Genomic DNA, 14,198 nt, shown 5'->3' with positions numbered 1-14,198 from the left:
CAACATCATAGCACAGGTACTGATCCACGTTCTAAGTTCATCACTTTTATTCCTGATACTCCTTGCGTTAAAGCAAACACACTTTAACTGATCCCTTAGTTCCATCCCAGGAAAATCCTTCCCACTAGCTGGTCTACCTCTTGCTATTGCCTCATCTGCATCAACTCTCACCTCTGGTATGCAGCTTAGGTTCCCACTCCCTGCCAATGCTAGTTTACACCCTCTCGAACTACTCGAGCAAACCTTCCACCCAGGACATTGGTCCCCTTCCAGTTCAGATGCAACCCATCCTTTTTGTACAGGTTTTCCCCAGAAGGCATCCCAATTATCTACATGTCTGAAGCCCTCCCTCCTACACCAGCTGCGCTGCCACATGTTAAGCTACGTCCGCTCCCTGTTCCTCACCTCGCTATCTCGTGGCACCGGTAGTAAACTAGAGAACACTACTCTGTTCGTCCTGCTTTTCAGCTTCCATCCTAACTCCCTGAAATCACTTTTTATATCCTTGATCCTTTTCCTGGCTATATCATTAGTGCCAATATGTAACACGATTTCTGGCTGTTCGCCCTCCCCTTTTAGAACCTTATACACCCGATCGGAGACGTCCCGGACGCTGGCACCAGGCAGGCAACATACCTTCCGGGAATCCCGATCCTGACCACAAAATCTCCTGTCGATTCCCCTAACTATCGAATCCCCTACCACGAGTACTTTTCTATTCTGCCCCCTTCCCTTCTTTGCCACAGTGTCAGGCTCAGTACCAGAGAACTGACTGCTATGGCTTTCCTCTGGTAGGTCATCCCCCCAGCAGTATCCAAAACGGTATACTTATTGCTGAGGGGAATTTCCACAGGGGATCTCTGCACTGTCTGTCTGGGCCCTTTCCTCCCCCTAACTGTATCCCATCTATCCTTGTCCTGAGCCTTAGGAGTGACCAACTCCTGGTCACCCCTCTCAATTACCCCCTCAGCCTCCCGAATGATCCGTAGTTCATCCAGCTCCAGCTCCAATTCCCTAACACGGTTTTCAAGGAGCTGGAGTTGGGTGCACTTCCCGCAGATGTAGCCAGCGGAGATGTGTGCCCTGTCTCCCACCTGCCACATTCTGCAGGAGGAGCAAGCAACTGCCCTAGCATCCATACCCGACTTATCTGAACACCCACTCAGTACTAAAGTAGAAAGCTTAGTTCAAGTTGCTATAAAATTAATAACAAACTTATATTCAATTGAGAAAGTTTAGAATGAACCTTACTTTTTGTTTCTCTCCACAGGTGCTGCCACCTTTGCCGAATTTCTCCAGCACTTTCTGACTTCATTTTGGATTTTCAGTGTCTGCAACATTGTGCTTTTATATGGCTGCTTGGTCATGCTGGGATCCAAATTCTTGGGAGATGTCGGAGATATTTCCATCCAGGCAAGTGGGGAGTATTCCATCACACTCCTGACCTGTGCCTTGGAGATGGTGGAGAGGCTTTTGGAGCCATGAGGTACATCCTCACTGCAGTGTTCCTGCCCCTGAGCTGCTCTTGGAGCCACAGTACTTACATTGTAAATCCATTTCATTTTCAGCTCAATGGGAACTCCCAGCTTGTTGTTTGTACGGGATTCAGCAACAGCAAAGCCTTGAATGTCTAAAGGCCTTATTTATGTGATCTATTATTGGAGGTAGTAATTGTTTCACATTTGTGTGGCACGGATGTTAATTGCCATTTGTCAGCCCAGGCCTGGAACATAGAACATCGAACATTACAGCGCAGTACAGGCCCTTCGACCCTCAATATTGTGCCAACCTGTGAAACCAGTCAGAGGCCTACCTAACCTACACTACTCCATTCTCATCCATATGTTTATCCAATGACCATTTAAATGTTTTTAAAGTTGGAAAGTCTACAACTGTTGCAGGCCGGCGTCCCCTGCCTTTGCTACTCTCTGAATAAGGAAACTACCTCTGACATCTGTCACCTCTTAACCTTCCCTCCAACAAAAACAGCTTCAAGTTCTAGAGCCTTTTCTCATAAGACCTTCCCTCCATACCAGGCAATATCCTGGGAAATCTCATCTGCATCCTTTCCAATGCTTCCACATCTTTCTTATAATACTGTGACCAGAACTGCACGCAATACTCCAAGTGCGACTGCACCAGATTTCTACAGCTACAACATGGCTCCGAAACTCAATCCCTCTACCAATAAAAGCTAATGCACTATATACCTTCTTGACAACCCTGGGTGGCAACTTTCAAGGATCTATGTACATGAACACCGAGATGTCTCTGCTCATCCATTCAATGAATCTTCCCATTAATCCAGTCCTCTGTATTCCTGTCGCTCCTTCCAAAGCAAATTACCTCACACTTTTTTGCATTACACCATTTGTGACCACTTAGCCCAGTTGTACAGCTTATCTAAGCCCCTTTGTTACCTGCAGCATCCTTCCCCACTGTCCAAAACTCTATCGACTTTCATGTTATCCACAAATTTAATGAACGCATCATTCGACACACTCATTCATGTCATTTGTTTAAATGATAAAAAAAGCAGTGGCCCCAAAACAGATCCTTGCAGTACTCCACTAGTAACTGAACTCCAGGATAAATACTTCCCATCAACCACCAATCAAAGGCCTACCTAACCTACACTATTCCATTCTCATCCATATGTTTATCCAATGACCATTTAAATGTTTTTAAAGTTGGAAAGTCTACGACTGTTGCAGGCCGGGCGTCCCCTGCCTTTGCTACACTCTGAATAAGGAAACTAGCTCTGACATCTTACAGCTTCTTACAGCGAGCGAATTTCTGATCCAAACCACTAAATCACCCTCAACCCCATGCCTCAATTAGGTTAGCGAGGCACGATCTACCCTTCACAGAAGCATTTTGACTATCCCTAATCAACTTAGTCCTTTCTAGATGATCATAAATCCTAACTCTTCTAGTCTTTGCCGACACTTTACACACAATCGAAGTAAGGCTCACTGGCCTATAATTACAGGGTTGTCTCTACTCCCCTTCTTGAACAAGGGAACAACATCTACTATCCTCCAGTCTTCTGGCACTATTCTTGTAGACAATGACAAAATAAAGATCAAAGCCAAAGGCAGTGCAATCTCCTCCCTGGTTTCCCAGAGAGTCCTAGGATAAATCCCATCTGGCACAGGGGACATATCTATTTTCACACTTTCCAGAATTGCTAACAGTTTTTCGTTATGAACTTCAATCCCGTCTTGTCTAATAGTCTGTATCTCAGTATTCTCCTCAACAACATTGCCTTTTTCCAGTACATGATGAAAAATATTCATTCTGTACCTCTCCTATCTCCTCGAACTGCACGCACAGCTTCCCATTACTGTACTTGACTGGTTCTAATCTTATTCGAGTCATTCTTTTATACCTGACATAAGTCTCGAAAGCTTTAGTGTTTTCCTTGTTCCTACCTGCCAAAACTTCTCATGTTCCCTCCTGGCTCTCTCTTTAGATCCTTACTGGCTGACTTGTAAGTCTCAAGCGCCCTAATTGAACCTTATCGTCTCATCTTAAGCCTCCCTCTTCCCTTTACAAGAGATTCAACTTCTTTAGTAAATCACGGTTCCTTCGCTCAAACACTTCCTCGTTGCCTGGCAGGTACATACTTATCAAGGACATACAGTAGCTCTTCCTTGAACAAGCTCCAAATTTCAATTGTGCCCTGCAGTTTCCTTCTCATCCTATGCATCTTAAATCCTAATCACATCATAATTGCCTTCACAGCTGAAAATGTGTTGCTGGAAAAGCGCAGCAGGTCAGGCAGCATCCAAGGAGCAGGAGTATCGATGTTTCGGGCATGAGCCCTTCTTCAGGAAACAGGAGACCTGAAGAAGGGCTCATGCCCGAAACATCGATTCTCCTGCTCCTTGGATGCTGCCAGACCTGCTGCACTTTTCCAGCAACACATTTTCAGCTCTGATCTGCAGTCCTCACTTTCTCCTCGATAATTGCCTTCACCCCAACCATATCTCTTGCCCTGCGGAATATGCCTATCTATTTCCATCACTGAAGTAAATGTAATCGAATTGTGGTCACTGTCACCAAAGTGCTCACCTATCTCCAAATCTAACATCAAGCCTGGCTCATTAGCCGGTACCAAATCCAATGTGGCCTCGCCTCTTGTCTGCCTATCTGCATACTGTGTCAGGAAACAGTCCTGCACACGTTGGACAAAAACTGACCCATCTAAAGTAAGCATTTTCAGTCAATATTTGGAAAGTTAAAGGTCCCCATAGCAACTACCCTCTTACTTTATCTCCTATTCACAATCATCTTTACAATGCTTTACTCTACTTCCCTAGGACTTTTCAGAAGCCTATACAAATCTCCAGACAGATTGACCTCTCCCTTCCTGTTTCTAACCTCAGTCCATTCTACCTCAGTAGGTGAGTCATCATCAAACGTCCTTTCAGCCACCGTAATACTATCCTTGTCTAACAATACCTCACCTTCCCCTCTTTTATCATCGTCTCTGTTCCTACTGAAACATCTAAAACACGGAACCTGAAACAAACGATCCATGTCTCCAAAATGGCCACAACGTCAAAGTCCCAGGTACCAACCCATGCTGCAATTTCACCCACTTTATTCCGGAGCTTAGATGGCTGACCTCCACCAACCGCACCAATTGCTGTGGGTCTGGAGTCACGTGTAGCCCAGACAAGACAAGGACAGCCCTAATCCGTAAAGGGCATTAGAGAACCAGATGGGTTTTAACAACAATTGACAAGGGTTTTGTGGTCACCATTAGAGTCATAATTCCACATGTTTATTAAATTGAAGTTCTGACATCTGTCATTGATAGGATTTGACCCGGGTCCACGATAAGAGTTGGGGAGTATCTGAATATGAGCCAGTTCGATGGCTGGCCTCCTGGATGATTCAAAATCCAACTTGACATTTTTGTCCCAATTATGAAATAAATGTTTAAGTTTTATTATTTCTCATTGAGTGTAATATTAGTTTGCTTCTATTTGGTCTCGAGAAAATGTGAATACAGACAGACTGAGTGAGGGCTGTGAACAACATGAACTTGAATCCTATCTGAACGATTGTGACATCACCCAATTTGAGATCGGTTAGTGAATTCGCTCAGTACCAAGTTTAAATGAACTATATATGAGCAGAGTAAGTTGTTTTACAAGAACTACAGATGAGCAGAGTGAGCTGTTTTCCAGTGCAAAGGAAGGTATTACCTAGAAAGGCAGAAACATTATTTACGTGTGTGTGTGTGAGAGAGAGAGAGAGAGAGAGAACCATAAAGATGAACAACACAGATATATGCCCCTTGGTCCATCTCATCCAGACATCCTAAATTAATCTAGTCCCATTTTCCAGCACTTGGCCCATATCCCTCTAAACCCTTACTGTACATATACCTATCCAAATACCTTTTAAATGTTGTAATTGTACCAGCCTCCACCACTTCCTCTGGCAGCTCCTTCCATACACACACCACCCTCCGCATGGAAACGTTGCCCATTAGGTCTCTTTGAAATCTCTCCACCAACCCCGGGAAAATTCCTTGTCCATTTATCCTATCCATGCCTCTCATGATTTTGTAAACCTCTATAAGGTCACCCCTCAACATCTAATGCTCCAGGAAAAACAGCCTCAGCCTATTTAGCCTCTCCCTGTAACTCAAATCTTTCAACCTTGGCAACAGCCTTGTAGATATTTTTGGAACCCTTTCAAGTTTCACAATATCCTTCCGATAGAAGGGAGACCAGATTTCCGTACAGTACTCCAAAAGTGGCCTAACCAATGTCATGTACAGCCATAACATGATCTTCCAACTATGATACTCAATAATCTGACCAACAAAGGAAAGCATACCAAATGCCTTCTTCACGACATGTAAACTCGGCTTTCAAGGAGCTATGAACCTGCGCTCCAAGGTCTCTTTGTTCAGCAATACTCCCCAAGACCTTACCATTAGTGTATAAGTCCTGCTCTGATTTGGCTTTCTTAATTGTAGCACCTCACATTTATCTAAATTAAACTCGATCTGCCACTCCTTGGCCCATTGACCCATCTGAACAAGATCATGTGTACGCTGAGGTAACCTCCAATTTTGATTTTATCTGCAAACTTACAAACTATATGTCCCAGGTTCATATCTAAATCATTTACATAAATGATGAAAAGCAAAGTACCCAGCATTGATCCTTGTGGCACATCGCTGGTCACAAGCTTCCAGTCAGAAAAGCAACCCTCCACCAACACCCTTTGTCTTCTACCTTAAGCCAATACTGTATCCAAATGGCTAGTTTTCCTTGAATTCCATGAGACCTCACCTTGCTAATCAGTGCACCATGAGGAACCTTGTCAAATGCCTTACTGAAGGAGAGCATGTAGATCACATCCACTGCTCTGCCCTGATCAATCCTCTTCACATACACAAAGCCATGTTGACTATCCCTAAACAGTCCTTGCCTTTCCAAATAAATGTAAATCCTGTTCGTCTGGATTCCCTCCAACAACCTGCCCATGATCGATCAGGCTCACCGGTCTATAGTCCCTGGCTTTTCCTTAACACCTTTCTTAAACATTAGCCAATCCTCAGTCTTCCGGCACCACACCTGTGACTATCAATGATACAAGTACCTCAGCAAGGGGCCCAGCAATCACTTCATTAGCTTCCCACAAACTCCTAGGTTACACCTGATCACATCCTGGGGATTTATCCACCTTTGTGCATTTTAAGACATCCTCTGCTGTAATATGAATATTTTTCAAGCTGTTACCATCTTTTTCCCCACATTGTATATCTTCCATGTCCTTCTCCACAGTAAACACTGATGCAAAATATTTGTGTAGTATCTCTCCAAACTCCTGTGGGCACACATAGGCTGCCTTGCTTGATCTTTGAGGGGACTGATTCTCCCCCATTTACTCTTTTTCCTTAATGTATTTATAGAATCCCTTTGGATTCTCCTTAAATTCAGATAAATGCACGGTGCTGTATTTTGGGAAAGCAAATCTTAGCAGGACTTGTACACTTAATGGTAAGGTTCTTGGAAGTGTTGCTGAACAAAGAGACCTTGGAATGCAGGTTCATAGCTCCTTGAAAGTGGAGTTGCAGATGGATCGGATAGTGAAGGAGGTGTTTGGTATGTTTTCTTTAATTGGTCAGAGTATTGAGTACAGGAGTTGGGAGGCCATATTGCGGCTGTACAGGACATTGGTTAGGCCACTGTTGGAATATTGCATGCAATTCTGGTCTCCTTCCTATCTGAAAGATGTTGTGAAACTTGAAAGGGTTCCAAAAAGATTTACAAGGATGTTGCCAGGGTTGGAGGATTTGAGCTATTGGGAGAGGCTGAACAGGCTGGGGCTGTTTTCCCTGGAACGTCGGAGGCTAAAGGGTGACCTTACAGAGGTTTCCAAAATTATGAGGGGTATGGATAAGATAAATAGACAAAGTCTTTTCCCTGGGGTCGGGGAATCCAGAACTGGAGAGCATAGGTTTAAGGTGAGAGGGGAAAGATATAAAAGAGACCTAAGGGGCAACTTTTTCACACAGAGGGTGGTATGTGAATGGAATGAGCTGCCAGAGGAAGTGGTGGAGGCTGGTACAATTGCATCATTTAAGAGGCGTTTGAATGGGTATATGAATAGGAAGGGTTTGGAGGGATATGGACCGGCTGCTGGCAGGTGGGACTAGATTTGGATGGGATATCTGGTCGGGGTGGACAGGTTGGACCGAAGGGTCTGTTTCCATGCTGTACATCTCTATGACTCTATGACCTTATTTGCCAATGCTATCTCATGTCCCCTTTTGGACCTCCTGATTTCCCTCTTAAATATATGCCTCCATGATCTCTGCTGTCCAAACCTGACATATGTCTCCTTTTTCTTTCTTAACCAACATCTCAATTTCTCCCGTCATCCAGCATTCCCTACACCACCAGCCTTGCCTTTAACCCGAACAGGAACACATTCTCTCTGGACTCTCGTTATCTCATTTTTGAAGGCTTCCCATTTTCCAGCCATGTATAGCTTTGAGTGTGATTTGAGAGATACAGACTCGATGGAGCGAAGGGCCATGTCGGTCCTGTATGATGCCATCATTCTATGATTTTGATCTGGATGTAATAATTTGTTTTGAGTAAATGTGACCGAGTGGAAGTTCCAGCTGTTGGTGTGGTCAGTACCAGCTTCAGGTTCTGTATTAGAGTGCTCATTCACAGAGAGAATTTTCCAAATCAGTCGTATAACTGAATTAACAAGGAAATTAGTGGGATAACAGTGTGCAGTGGAACAGCTCTCCAAAAGCTCTACAACACGAGGTGTTCAATGTCTGAGTAGAATGAAGGTCATCATCAAAAGGTAGCTAGATATTGATGGGACTGATAGTGAGTGAAATTTGCAAGAACTGTTGCTTGAAGCCAAAGTCGATTCCCTGAGAATTAACAGGATCAGATTAATCCAGTCTTTGGGGAATTCGAATACAGACATAAATCTCAACGCTATCACATCATTAAAATAAACCTGTTGTCATAATTTGTTTGTTCAAAATTATGTTAAAAAAATTGAAGGTGTAATCACAATTTCCCAGTGGAGATACCACACAATATAAAATAAAGTCTCTGGAACTGTGTCAGCTCCATCTCCGAGAGAATTCTCTGAGTTCGACACATAGCGGGCAGCAGGAAGGGAAAGGTTGTATCACACACAAGGAAATGCATCTTCTCAGGGAAAGGATTGGTAGAGTGTACGAGACCATCCTCGCTGTCGTTGGTGTTCCTGGTAGGTCTTGCAACAACTTAACTTACATAAACTTCTGCATTGAATTATCCTGATTTCTACCGACAACTGATAAATTATTATATTTCCATTTAGCAAAGCAAATCCTGATGGCAGACAACAGTGTCCTCACTTAGTGAGTTTAAAGTGAATTGTTTGTCTGTTCGGAGGCTCCTCAGTAATGTGCAGCAATGTGTGTTTCCCTATACTGTGCAGAATAGGTTTACACTGAGGCCACATTGATTCAGTTTGGCTGAGCACCAGCCCTGGCTGGTCTAGAAAGTGTTTTGGAAGACCACCCTCTCTCTGTGGTAGTTCACAGCCTGCTATCGGGCAGATGGGTTTTGCAACAACACACCTCTCAGTGCCACCTGGTGTTTCCCATTCCTTGATGGAAAGGGATTGTGTTGGTGGATCTTGCTCAGGCAGCTTGCTCCAAATGGGAGCCCAGATACAACAGGGTAATGGGTGGGTTCAGCAGGTCATTAGGAATGAGGAGACAATGGGGGCTGCAGATAGACCGTGCTGATGGAAAAGGCACAGCAGGTCAGGCAACATCCGAGGAGCAAGAAAGCCAAAGTTTCGGGCAGGACCCTTCTTCAGGACAGTTAAAGTGACCAATGTTGCATGGATACAGATTTTATTTGCGGGAGGTGCTATTCCATCGTGGGCAGGTTGGGGGGTGGGGTGGGGGAAGTCATGCCCAAAATATGGACTTTCTTGCTCCTGGGATGCTGCCTGACCTGCTGTACCTTTTCCAGTCCCATGCCGTATCAACTCAAGTCATCAGGAGTGATAAGTGATGGTCAGCAAGGATGAGTTTGACAGTCTTGTGTGTTTTCATCAGTCAGTGGATGTGTGACGGCATCGTATTTGTGAGGACAGATCACTGGGAGTGTTGTTGAGCACAGGAGGCCAATTATGAAGTGTATTGTTGAATTCTTTGATTGTTGAACAGACATGTCAGTGTGCCATTTGTAAAATGATGCACAGTACCGTGGTACAGTGTCTAATAGGACAAACTCAAAATCTGGAGTGTTGTGGCAGCGGATCTCCCACAGAGGATCAAACAACTTTGTCCAACAGGATATTTCCTTCGTTGCCCTTTGTTGCTGTTACACTTTGATGTTCCCCAAACAATAATGGTCTTCGTGAAGGTGCATTCATTGGAGAATGTTATTTTGTCTTTGACTATCAATTTTGATAAGTATTTATTAGTCTGCAATGCACAGCTGTGGTACAAGTCTAGTGAACTCCATGGAGAATGCTGGGTAAACTGTGGGGTATTCTAGCCCCAGCATTCACTCCGAATCTGAGAGGGTGAATCTCCATTCGCAAGGAGAGGGCTGAGGAGAGAAGCTTGGGAGCATAGGCCTCGACATCAGGCAGGAAGCTTTGCTTCATCCCAGATAAAGTGTCTGCTTTTTAAACCAGAGCATTACCATGACCAGTGTTGTGGGGATTCAGATTTTATTTGCATGAGGGCTGTGCTGTACTATCTTGGACAAATGTTGCAGTTTTTCTGATTAAAGTGGATATCCAACCTGGGGCATGGTGATTGGATTCACTGCTGAATATCTTCATGCGAAAGGGACTCAATACCGTATCATTTGTTCATCCATATTGTGATTAAATGCCCAGCCCTGTGGTTGCTTTTTCCTTTGATCGATTTGTTGCCATTTGTTTTCATGAGATGAAAACTAAGTATTGCACAGGGAAAACTGCAACCAGGGTTCTAGCAGCAATCTGCATCTTCTTTTGTTTAAAGAATATTCCCAACTCCTTTGTGTATAAACCTGGAAAGATGATCAACAATGTTCCATGGTACTGTTATTTCAGGCCTGGTTATTATAATGACCCTTGGTGGACAAGTTTTAAATATTTTCAGACTTTTTTAACACCACTGTTCCCATTCATTTTTATTGTCTTTATCAACATTCTGACTGTCAGACATATCTTCGAGGCCATTAAGGTACGGAAGGAACTGAGAGGTCAGAGAAAAACAGAGAATGATCCAGAGGTGGAGAGCAGGAAGAATTCTGTGATTGTACTCTTTGCCATATCTGCCAGCTTCATACTTCTCTGGTTGTTGCATATTTTATATTTTTTTAAGGCTGGTTATTTCTTGGATTCTGTTTCTTTGAGTCTCTTTGTTCAGATTGGATATATGTTGAGGAACTTAAGTTGCTGCACAAATGCCCTTATTTATGTGGTGACACAGAAACATTTCAGAGACCAGTTAAAGTACGCCGTGACATATCCAGTGATAACAATAATTCAATTGATGAATAAATCCAACATTAGGTGCAGCAGGTAACAGAACGAGGAGTCCACGTGAGGAATGGACCGAGAGGAGAAGGAGGAGCAGCAACATGATAACACTCCTTTCCTAATGGGCAGGGAATGACTCCATCTGAGGAGCAAAATGACAGAGACTGGAGGTGTAAAGCCAGTGTAAAGTGCTGTTGCAAATTGCAAAAATTTCGTAGGAAGTGGGACAACAAAAGCAAAACCAAAAGAGAAATTAAATGTACACAAATGCTACATTTATCCCAAGTAATCCATTCTCAGTGAGTGAAGTGGGGAGAAAAATAAATGGTATGGAGTTAGGTGTAATCGTTCACTGCAGGCCAGAGTGGGAAATGCAACAACAGGAATGACTGTCCACTCTTCCTCACTGAATACTCTGAGCAACACATCTGAGCAAATTAAAACACATGAGTAGTTTCCTGTAGAAAGAGGAAAGAACATACTGTAAGAGTTATGTGTGTTTTGATTGCACATTTATTTTCAACAATAATTTACTTTGTTTCCTTTCTCTTCCTTGTGTTGATTCCTGGCAATCTCAAGCTGAGCCTTTCACATTGATCAGGAGTATACCCCAAAGACAAAAGGAATTTGATCAGTTTGAAAATACATTTGGCTTTCATTCCAAGACAATAAAATGCAAAGTTGGAGTAGACAAAGGCAGACTGGATGAAACTGTTTACCTGCTGCATCCTCTCACACCTCCACCCTCCCTTCCTCCCCCCTCCCTCTAATCCCACTGTGGTGACTCTGGCTATGCTCCATCCATGGGGGAGTTAATTCCCGATTAAAGGGAGCTGATAGTTTCACTTCTCTCATGTGTAAATCACAAAACGTTTTTTTAAAAGTTGCATTCTCAGGTTAGCTGTAACAATTGATGTTACCTAGACAATACACCCTTCCCCCCTGATGTGTCCGTGAGCATGTGCAGAGACTAACGTGTCTTTTGACTGCCTACCATAATGTCATGGAGTCATTGAGTCATACAGCACGGAGACAGACCCTTCAGACCAACCAGGCCACACTGACCATGTTCCAAACCATAAACTATTCCCACCTTCCTGTGCTTGGCCCATATCCCTCCAAACGTTCCTATTCATGAACTTATCAAAATGTATTTTAAACATTGTAACTGTACTTACATCCATCACTTCCTCTGGTAGTTCATTCCACACATGAACTAGTCAAAACGATGCCCCTCATCTTCTTTTTCAATCTTTCTACTCTCTCGTTAAAAATATACCCCCCTGGTTTGAACTCCTCACCCGAGAGAAAAGACCCTTGTCATTCACCTGATCTATGCCCCACAAGATTTTTTAAACATCAATAAGGTCACCCCTCACCTTCCAATGCAACAGCCCATTTTTATATCTCAAGCCCTCTATTCTTGGCAACATCTTGGTAAATCTTTACTGAACCCTTTCTAGTTTAATAATATCCTTCCTATAACAGGGCGATGAGAATTGCACACATTAATCCAGAAGAGGCCTCATCACTGTCCTGTACAAATTCAATATAATGTCAGAACGCCTATGCTCAAAAGTCTGAACAATGAAGGCAAGCATGCTAATCACCTTCTTAACCAGACTGTCTACCTGTGATGCAAATTTCAAAGGATTATGCACTTGAACCCTGAGGTCTCTCTCTGCTCTCCAACACCACCCAGGGCCGAGGACCCACCCTGAGGTCAGACTCACAGGTCGATCATTTCCAGGCTTCTCCTCACATCCCTTCATAAACAATGACATTTTTGCCACACCTCAGTCCTCCAGTACTTTGCCCAAGTTTATAGATGATACAAATATTTCTGCTCTGGGCCTGACAATCTTCTCTCTAACTTCCCACAACGTCCTGGGACACACTTGATTAGGTCTTCAAGGTTTATCTATCTTCATGTTTTTTAAGATCTCCAGCACTTCCTCTTCTGGACTGTGAAGTGTTTCTAAAACATCAGTATTTATTTCCCTGATTTCTCTAGCCTCCATTTCTTTCCCAACAATAACAACTGATGTGAAATATTCACTTTTATCTCTCCCATCTCTTGAGTTTCAACACAAAGACAACCTCGTTGGTCTTCAAGGGATCCTACTCTCTCTCCAGTTGCTCCCTCACTCACTATTTATAGAATCTGTTTGGATAATCTTTACACTATTTGCCAAGACGATCTCCTATCCCCTCTTTGCCTTCCTCATTTCTTGCTGAAGAATTCCCCTAAACTCTTTATGCTCTTCAAGACATTCAGTTGATCTCAATTGTCTTTCCAATAGATGTTTTTTTTTAATTTTGACTTAAACTTCAACATCTTTATTCATCCATTGCACCCTAACCTTACCAGCCTTGCCTTTCACTCTAACAGGAACAGAATGCTTCAGAATTCTTGTTTTCACACATTGGAAGGCCTCCAACTTGTCAGTCATCCTTTTCCCTGCGATCATTCTGCTCCAGAAAGTTCTTGTTTCATACCCTTTCATACCCATTTGCCTTACTCCAAATAAGAACTTTAACTTTTATCCTTTTACATAACTATTTTAAAATTATTAGTTGATGACTGGTCCAAAATGACCCTGACTAACACTTCAGTTATTTGCCCTGCCTTATTTCCCAAGAGAAGTTCAAGAATTGATCTGTCTCTCGTGGGAAGATTTATATATTGATAGGGAAAATTCTCTTGCAATTGAACAAATACTTCACCATTAAAATATTTAACACCATGGCAGTCTGAGTCATGTTTGCAAAATTAAAATCCCCTCCTATTACAAACTTATTATTCTTACATATATTCGAGATCTCTCTGCATATTTGCTTCTCAATTGCCCTCTGACTTTTGGGGAGCTGGTAGTACAATCCCATCAAGGTGATCACTCCTTTCTTATTTCTGACTTCAACCCATACATTTTCACTAAATGATCCCTCAGAAATATCTTCCCTAATTACAGTCGTAATATTTTCCTTAATCAAAAATGCCAGTCCTTCTCCCACCTTGCCTCTTTCTATCCTTTCTGTAAAATCATTGAGCTGCCAGTCTTTTCCATTCAGCAGAAGTGGGTACTGCAGATGCTGGAGGTTAGAGTCAAAATCAGAGTGGTGCTCGAAAAGGGCAGCACGGTGGCTCAATGCTC

The sequence above is a fragment of the Chiloscyllium plagiosum genome, unplaced genomic scaffold, assembly GCF_037043375.1.
Source record: "Chiloscyllium plagiosum isolate Xiang-an unplaced genomic scaffold, Cpla_swu_hap1 HiC_scaffold_47, whole genome shotgun sequence".
Taxonomy (NCBI): domain Eukaryota; kingdom Metazoa; phylum Chordata; class Chondrichthyes; order Orectolobiformes; family Hemiscylliidae; genus Chiloscyllium; species Chiloscyllium plagiosum.
This window is presented reverse-complemented; position numbering follows the sequence as displayed.